The sequence below is a fragment of the Crocodylus porosus genome, unplaced genomic scaffold (genome assembly GCF_001723895.1).
Source record: "Crocodylus porosus isolate Cpor-Errol unplaced genomic scaffold, CroPor_comp1, whole genome shotgun sequence".
Lineage (NCBI taxonomy): Eukaryota > Metazoa > Chordata > Crocodylia > Crocodylidae > Crocodylus > Crocodylus porosus.
The window spans coordinates 115,967,698-115,976,676 of NW_017728947.1; the positions used below are offsets into that span (position 1 = coordinate 115,967,698).

Consider the following 8,979-nt stretch of genomic DNA (forward strand, 5'->3'; position numbering starts at 1 on the left):
ACCCTGGGGGTGTTTAAGAGGAGGTTAGATGCAGACCTTGCTGGGGTCGTCTGACCCCACTACTCCATGGCAGGAGGTCGGACTCGGTGATCTGCTCTGGCTGCAGCCGGTTTCCGTGGACACCCCAGGAGCGGCGGGGCCGTGAGAGTGCAGGACCACATTGTCAGAGCCACGATCTGCTGCCTCCAGCACCTGCCACGATTCAGGGAGTGACAGAATGACAGGATCCAGGGAATTACATCCTGACCTCGACACCTAGAAAGGTCCTGGAGCAGGTTTTTAAGGAATCACTTGTGAAGCATGGAGAGGGGAACAAGGCGACTGGGAATAGCCAGAATGGATTCCCCAAGAGCAAGTCGTACCTGGTCAAGCTGATGTGCTTCTGTGATGAGGCTGTGTGGATGAGGGCAGAGATATACCTTGACTTTAGCGAGGCTTTTGACACTTTCCTATTGTCATTAACAACCTAAGGAAATACCAACTAGGTGAAAGTACTGCAAGGTGGATACATACGTGGTTGGGTCCTCGTATTCAACAAGTAGACATCACTGGCTCAACGTCTAGTTGGGAGGAGGTATCAAGTAGAGCCTGACCTGGGTCTTACATTGTTCAGCATCGTCATTAATGATTTGGATGGTAGGATCAAGCACACACTTAGCGAATTTATTGATGGCACCAAATTGGATGGAGTTTGCAGACATGCTGGGGCTAGGGTCCAGAATGTCCTGGGTAGACTGGAAAGGTGGTCTGCAATCCACTAGACGAACTTCAGCAGGAACAAGTGTCAAGTCCTGTACTCGGGACACAACAATTGCATTCACAAATACAGACTGGGGATGAATGGCTGGATTGCAGTACTACAGAAAAGGACCTGGAGGTCACAATGGACCATAAGCTAAACACGAGCCAAGAGTGTGTACTTGTTGTGAAAAGGCCAATGGTATAGTGGGTTGCAAATTGAATAAAGTGATTCTTCCTCTCTATTCAGTGCTGGTGAAGCCTCATCTGGAGTCCTGTGTCTGATCTTGGGCCCCACAATTCAAGAAAGATGAGGACAGATTGCAGAGAGTCCAGCAGAGAGCAGCAAATATAATTATAGGCCTCAGAAGCATAACTCGTGAGGAAAGTCTAGAACTAGTGTTATTTAATTTGAAGAATAGATGACTAATAACATTGATAATAATGGAGGATGGGAGTGCAATTCAGGAAGCTCTCAGCAGTTTGGAAAGCTGGGCTGAAGTACAATGCTGACCGATGCCAGGCGCTGCACCATGGGAAGAAGAACCAAAAGCACAAATATGACGTGGGTGGCGCCTGGCTGGAACACAGCGACGTGGGAGTCTTGGTGAGTCACGGACCCAGTGTGAGTCTGCAGTGCGTTGCAGCTGCACAAAAGGCAAATGCAGTTTTGGAACGCATGGATCGAAGCATTAGGTGCACGAGAGGCGATAGTCCTGGACCAATGGCTTGCCATTGCACCACGGTAGGCTTGGATTGGATGTCCAGGAAGGCTTCGTTGCAGTTAGAGCAGTGAGGCAATGGGATAGACGCCCAGCGAAGGTGTGGACTTTCCATCACTGGAGGTGTTCCAGAAAAGGTAGGGTAGCACCTAGACATAACTGTATCTGTTCTACGACAGGTATTTCCCGTGCTTCTGGGCTTTGCTGTTACCACACCGGGTGAGGAATGCCTTCCCAATGCTCCTCAGCTGCTACATGTCACATTTTTTTTTAAGCTTTCTCAGAGGCATCGGGTGCTGGCTGCAGCCACGGCTGGGGATTCTGGCCGAGGTGTGCCAGTGCTTTTGCTGGGACTTAAACCCAGAGTTTCCTGGCTAGAGGGTCTTGCCCCTCTGCTCCGGGTCAGACCAATTGACTGATCTGGGGTCAGGGAGGACTTTTGCCCCATGGTCAGATTGGTACAGATTGTGGGGTACCAATCTGTACCGGATTATTTGCCTTCCTCTGTAGCAGGGGTCGTGGGCACTCTCTAGTGTATATTAACAACCCTTGCAGCAGCAGACATTGGCTGCTGTGGCCTCTCTGCTTTACGTGGGGCAAGTTTGGGTCTTTTGTCTTGTGTTGCATTAGGGTTGAGGTTGGACAAGGGGTTTGTGTAGGGTGGTTTGGATAGGGATGCTTCTGCCTCAGGCAGGGTTTGGACTAGATGTGGCCTCTGCAGGTCCCTGCCAACCCCACTTCTGCATGATTTCATAGCAGCGTTCAAATGCCTGAAGGGGGATTACTGAGAGGATGGAGACGGGCTCTTCTCTGTGGCTGTAGGGGACAGGACTAGGAGCAATGACCTCAAGCCTCAGTGGGAAAATTTAGGTTGAAGATTAAGAGGGATTTTCTGACTATGAGGGTGGTCTTGCATTGGAAGAGGCTACCGAGAGAAACTGGCTTCTCCGTTCTTGAATTTTTCACAAGCAGTTTGGACAGATACTTGGTGGGATGGTTTTAATCAGGGACGATCCTGCTTTCAGCAGGGGGCCCCCAGACCTACTTCTGTACAATCCTATGATCCCACTTCTTGATGGCAGCCTTTCAAATAACTGAAAACAGCTATTCTTCCCTTTTCTTCAGACTAAACATACCTAGTGCGTTCAACGTTTCCTGGTCTGACTCCATTCTTCACACTTGGCTGGACTCCTCCTTTCTTAAAATCATAGAAGAGTAGGGCTGGAAGGACTCTCAGGAGGTCATCTGGTCCAGGCCGCTGTATGATTAAGGTATGATCATCCTCATCGAAACGTGCTTGTCTAACCTATTCTTATAAACTTTGCAAGGAACCTTTTCATACAAGCACTAGGAACCATGTGTGAAATACCAACACCCCCTAACATGCTATAGTTAGACTGTGGATGTCTTGCTGGGGTGCTGCTACCTTGGGGCCTTGTCATAAGGCCAGATACTCAGATAATCAAGGCTGTTCCTCAGGTGGCTTCAAAATAAAGTTTTTAGCTGACCGCTCAGGGCCGGCCACAACAGCAACTCAAGGGCCACTTGAACTCCGGCTCTTGACCGCCACGAGTCATGAGACCATCAGTGAGGTGCGTGAAAACATTTGAAAGCATAGGATATACAAGAAGTGGTAAAGAGGCAGCTCATGATTCTCCTAGCTCGGTGGTGTAGAGAAGGGATTGTAATGTTTTCACTTGCTGGAGAAACCACTGATCTCTGCATAAGGTATTGGTACGGGATTAAAAATGAGGCCCTCCGCCCCAGCAATTTGAATGTGCAGGATAAAAATAAGGGGACCCTTTCACTAGGCCATCCTAGTTGAGAGCTTTTTTGACCCCCAAATTCCCTTCAGTTTGCTCAGGCCTGGACTTGGTGACCTTCAGCGTATGTTGCAAGATATCTCAAACTTGTTCTGGGCAGTAGAAAAGCAAATCCTGGGTGGAAAGGCAAGAGGCTGTTTGTTTTTCGGTTAATTTGATCCCATTTGAAGGAATAAACAGACAGCGGCGGCTGTGGCGTGAGGCCTGTAAAAGCAAGAACAATAAAAAACAACACCCGGGGTCCCAACAGTTTGTGTCTAAGGAATGGGGCTTGTGTGTATCATCCCAGTCCAGTCCTGGCTCAGGAGACAGAGCTCATTCATCCGTGTGTGATGCCAGGCTCAGCTGGATGAGCTGCTGGTCCAGGGCTAAGGTGCAGAGAGCAGAGTTACTTGTGCCCTTGCAGAGACGTTGCTTTGCTCCGCTCCATCGTGTCCCTGTAACGAAATCGCCATTGAAGAGAGTGTGTCCCTCCTGGTTCGGCGCAGAGGCCCCGAGTCTGCCCACGCCGGCGCTCAGATAAGTGTACTCGCAGGATCCGGGCCCGTTGCTCAAATAGCGTTGAGGTATACCGTTCTCTTAAATTTATGCGGTGCATTGTCACGCCTGTCAGATAATGCTGGTCGTGTTAAAGATGCCTTTTGTGATATGATTGATTCCTACAAGCGCACGCAGTCGTTCATCCATCATAGTCACAGCCAGGGTGAGATATATCCGCTTGTCTCTGCATGCAGTGAACTGGAGTCCTTCGAGCAGCTCCGGTGGCTCAAGCCACTTGTGGAAAGAAGGGTTTCGACAGCACTGTCCTTCCGGCCCAGGAGGCAGGCGGGTCAAGGGCTTTCCTTGCACTCCGGTGATGCAATGCTGCAAAAATCACCCCTTCTGCCCTAGGCAGCTTTGTGCTGCTTTGCCTTCCTGCGGACCCCCCGTAAGGCCTTGGAGCCCCATCAAGGGAGTTGAAACATGCGCTGGGCTGATGGGTCGCACCCGGCATATGCACTGCATTCCCACAGCATGGTCTCGACTGCATTGTTGTTCTATAAAAATAGAACAAAATTTTATAAATTTTGATGCGTGTCTATTAATACCTGCACCTGTCTGGCAGCCTCTGCCATGCAAGGTGATAGAAGCATGAAGCGTTAGATGTTAATTTGTATTTCACTTTACTAAGAGCCTGCCTGAATTGTTTTTCTGGGAAAATAACACTGGTTTGGGGCTTGTCCCTCCTGATGCACTGTCCTTACAGAAATAGCAGAATCCCTCTGTGTTTCAGCCTCCCTCCTAGACCAGTCGTTAGCTGCCATTCACTCCTGAAAAAGCTGTGAGCATGTATATGAAGGGAGAATCGAGCCCTTTGTAGCCACGTATAAGTGCTAAAGAATATGCATCAAACGATCTGGGGACACTATTTTAATAATTCATTACAGACAAATTGGCGCAGAGGAGAGGCAGGAACAAATCAGGGTGCAGAATAGGAGCCAACCTGGACTTGCAGCGTGGAGCATTGCTCTATTCTGTATCCCCTTGAGCAAGGTGACAAACAAAGCAGGGACCTAACGCTGAGTGTCTCTGTGCCTGACCCCTGCGAATCTGTAGTCGTGTTCAGCACCACGACTACTCTCAGGGTGGCTGTAAGTGCCGAGGAGAGCTTCTCAGTGCCTCCAGCCTATCTTCCGGAATAATATTTTGCTATAACACACTATGGATTTTATCCATAGGCTAATTTCAGTAAAATGTCCCAGGATTACTATTTTAAACAACTTTAGCCTTGCTTGTCAGACTCATTTTAGTAGAAAAGTAGGGCTGGAAGGGTCCTCATGAGGTCTTCTCATCCAGCCCCCTGCTCAAGCTAGGATCATCCCTGAATAAACCGTCCCAGACAAGTGTTCGTCTAATCTTTTCTTGAAAACTTCCAAGGATGGAGATTCCCCAGGTTCTCTAGGCAGCCTATTCCAATGCTTGACCACCTACTAGATGTCAGAAGGCATCTCATGAGGGCATGGTCTGCACCAAAAAGCAGCAAAAGGCAGAACTGTGAAGGGTGTGGAGCTTGTTCTTGATGTTTTGTTGCTTTGCAGCCAGCAGATACACAGCTCACAAACACTAGGTTTTGGGGAAAGTCTAACACCCATCGCCCAGAGGGTCTGATTCTCTGCTGTTCTTCAGCCTGTGTGCAAAGTGGGTATAAGACCCAGCGGAGTTGGAAAGGTGGTGTTTTGGCTCACAGAATCGTGGGAAACGAGGGCTGGAAGGGAGCTCAGGAGGTCACATCTAGTCCAACCCCCCGCTCTAAGCAGGACCAGCCCCAACTACATCATCCCAGCCAGGGCTTTGTCAAATTGGGTCTTAAAAATTTTTAAAGATGGAGTGTCTAGTTCACAACCTCTCTGAGGAGCCTGTTCCAGTGCTTTAGTACCTTCTTGTGAGAGAGTTTTTCCAAATATCCAACCTCAACTTCCCTTACTGCAACTTGCACCCACTGCTCCTTGTTCTGTCGTCTGTTTTGCACCCGCATTGAACCAGTTGAGGTGCAAGGGAGGGAGTAACTGGCCTTGAGTTTTGAGAGCCTTGTGCACAGCGTGCCCCAAATGCTCAGCCATTCCCAGGAGCAGAAGTTTCTTGCCCTTAAGGAAGCAGCAGGTATTTCTGTCCTGGAGGCCCTGTCTGAGAGCGGGACTGGTGGCACGGAGGATGTCCATTCCTGGCAGTTCATCTCCAAGGGATTTCTGTCACCAGCTGGTCCTGCCACCTGGACTCCTACTTGACTGGGCTCCCCATCTGGTGGGAGAAGCACAAAGCTAGTACTGCCTCCTTCAACTTCCATGGGACTTGGGGGTCTATCCCTTGCATCCCTGGCCTGTCACTTTGTCACCCCGCTGGTTACCAGCCCAGTTTTGCCACAGGAGCCACACGCTTGACCCACTGTTGCACAGAGGCAAGGATCTCCAGGGATTTGGTCCTCCCCCCGAAGCTCCAAAATTGAAGAACTTGGATCCAAAGCCTGGATGAACCTTGTTAGACTACCAAGAGTATTAGTCTGTGCCTTGAAAATGCCATTCTGACATTAATTCCTAGCAGTGCCTTGCCCCCAGGTAGAAACCCAGTGCCACGGGTTCCCCACTTGCTCGGGACCCCCAGATATACACAGTGGGCGAGTTGACACGAGATGCTAACTGTGCAGTAGCCTAATTCTATTGTGCAGTAGTGTGCGAGGCAAAACCTGTGCAGTTAGCATCACTAGAAAGCCACGTGCCGGCAGTGCTGGCATTGATTTAGTACTTGGTTATACAAGTACTAAATGTAATGTGCAGTAATTATGGTACATTAATGAACGTGTAGACGCACCCAGTGTCTTGGAGTGGGGGCAGCACCCCCTGATGCCAGTGCAGTCATCTAGGCTGGGTGAGCCCCTGGCTGCTTGACCTCTAAGACAAGGCCGTCTGGTCTTTGGCCCTCTGCTATGCATAGCCCCCACCTCCTGGTTCAGCTCCTGGACATGGGTTTCATGCAGCAAAGTAGGCAGCTCTTTTTAAAGAAAAACTGCATTTATTAGTCAACTGCCATACAGTGGCTTTGGGCCACGAGGCCTAGGTCAGCCCCCAGGCAGAGTCCCAGGCAGGTAACCAGAAACACGAGAGGGGCTTGAATCCGTTTGGGCTTCCATTTTTGTCACTGTATGCAGACTGGCTCGTCATTCATCACAGATCTATTTTGAAACACCATTCACCCATCCTTCCCCCACGTACAAGCCAGTTAGGGAAATGGAGGCATGCAGCATTATTGTAACATAAGACCATTTTAACCTGAAGATATTGCAAACTGTGCTGTAGCCTGTCACACACAAGGTAGAGGCTTTGCACACCATCTCTCTCTGCGGTCCCAGGGCTCTGGGTAGGAATCTGGATGGAAGTTTGCCAGGCTATTACAGATGCAAAACATAATCAGAAACAATTTTAGAAATAGGGTCTCTGAGCTCATATGTAAAATAAAATGTTGTGCAAATGAAAATAAAATGATTAGTGAGTCTTCTATTCCCATAGTGAATATTCATACATGAAAAGGTGCTGGGCCATCCATTAAAAGTCTGCATGAAACTGAAAGACTAGGAGAAGTTGGGAATTTTTCTTGCTGTTATCTGCTCAAGAAATGGAAAGAAATATGAAGTCTATTTATGAAGCTAACCTTACATTTTTACATTAAAGGAAAAGCTTCAGGACTCAAAGAGCTCAGTGTACTCATGTTGGGAAGACCAGAAAAATCTCGACTCCTGAACTCTGCACGAACGGACACACGAAATCACCGTAGTGCAGGAGGAACTTGTAATGAGTCTATCGCGTTGGGGTGTGTGGGAGCAGGGTTTCATACTGGGGCAAAGCGATTCGGACAACTCGGGGCCCATTGGTTTGACCTCAGTTGTACCTGAGGTTCAGAGATGGGTGGAGGCCAATCTTACTGAATATTTTCATTAAGGAATTTGCAAAAATTGCAAAAATATAGTTGCAATTGAAATGTGTTGATAACGCAGTTAGGAAGAATTGTCTAGGGTCCAGAGGCACGTGACAAAGATGGTAAAGAGCTTGGAAAGCAAGTCATACACGGTGAGGCTGAAGGAGCTGGGCACATTCAGCTTGCGGAACAGGTGCTGAAGAGGGGACATGAGAGCAGTCTTCAGATACTTGAAGGGCTGCCAGAAAGTAGAAGGCAAGCACCTTTTCTCTCTTGCTGTAGAGAGGAGGATGCAGACCAATGACTTGGAGTTGCAGCAGAGTAGGCTGAGGTCGAATAGCAGGAAAAACTTCCACTGGTAAAATAGCAAGGCTGTGGAATCGAGGCCTCGGGGCATTGTGGACTCTCCGTTGCTGATGGTGTTTAAGAAGGGGTTGGACACCCACTCGTTGGGAATGACCAAGGCGTAGTGATGCCTATGCTTTACCATGGGTGTTTGCAGGCTTCTGAGCTTTGCTGGTTGTCCCTGACCCCTCTTTCTGCTACATCTGTCAGGGTGTCCAGAGAGGCATTGGGTGTTGGCTACAGCCAAGGCTGAGGGTTTGACTAGGGTGCTCCTCCAGGGACTTAAAACCAGAGGTTCCTGGATAGAGTGTCTTGCTTCTTCATTTAGGATCAGACCAATGCCATTTTGGGGGTCAGGAAGGAATTTTACCCTGTGGTCAGGTTGACATAGACAGTTATTATATTGCTGGTATATTAACAACCTTTTCTAGAAGCAGGACATTGGCTTCTGTGGTTCCCTGGCTTTACTTGTGGCAGGGTAAAGCATGGTGTTATATCTTGTGTTGTGTCAGGGTTGGTGTTAGTTTTATGCAGAGTTTAGGTGACGGTTGCATAGGATAGTTTGGGTAGGGATGATCCTGCCTCAGGCAGGGGGGTGGACAAGATGAGATTTTTGGAGGTCTTTTCCAGCCCTGCTTTATGATTTCTGTGATCAAAATGTCATACAGGAAGAAGGGCATGACCTTGAGAGTGCCAGTGGGCAGGCATTTAGCAAGCAAGGTGAAGTTGGGCTATCGTTTGGAGAACACCAAAATGGAAAGAGCCCGGCAGGACAAATTATGCTGAGGGGAAACCAGCACGGGTTCGTGGCAGGCAGATCGTGCCTGACCAATCTAGTCTCTTTTTATGACCAGGTCACAAAACGCCTCGATGCAGGAGGAGGGGTGGATGTCGTATACTTGGAC

General features: G+C 48.9%; 1 long non-coding RNA gene across 2 annotated transcripts in view; it reads right to left on the reverse strand.

Moving 5' to 3' along the window:
* Positions 1-6,930: 6,930 nt before the first annotated feature.
* LOC109321005 overlaps positions 6,931-8,979 on the reverse strand; it is a 5,795-nt gene continuing 3,746 nt past the window's right edge. For both annotated transcript variants that reach the window (XR_002103929.1, XR_002103928.1), the window contains one exon: positions 6,931-7,202. This is a non-coding gene — a long non-coding RNA (uncharacterized LOC109321005). The remainder of the gene's footprint in view (positions 7,203-8,979) is intronic.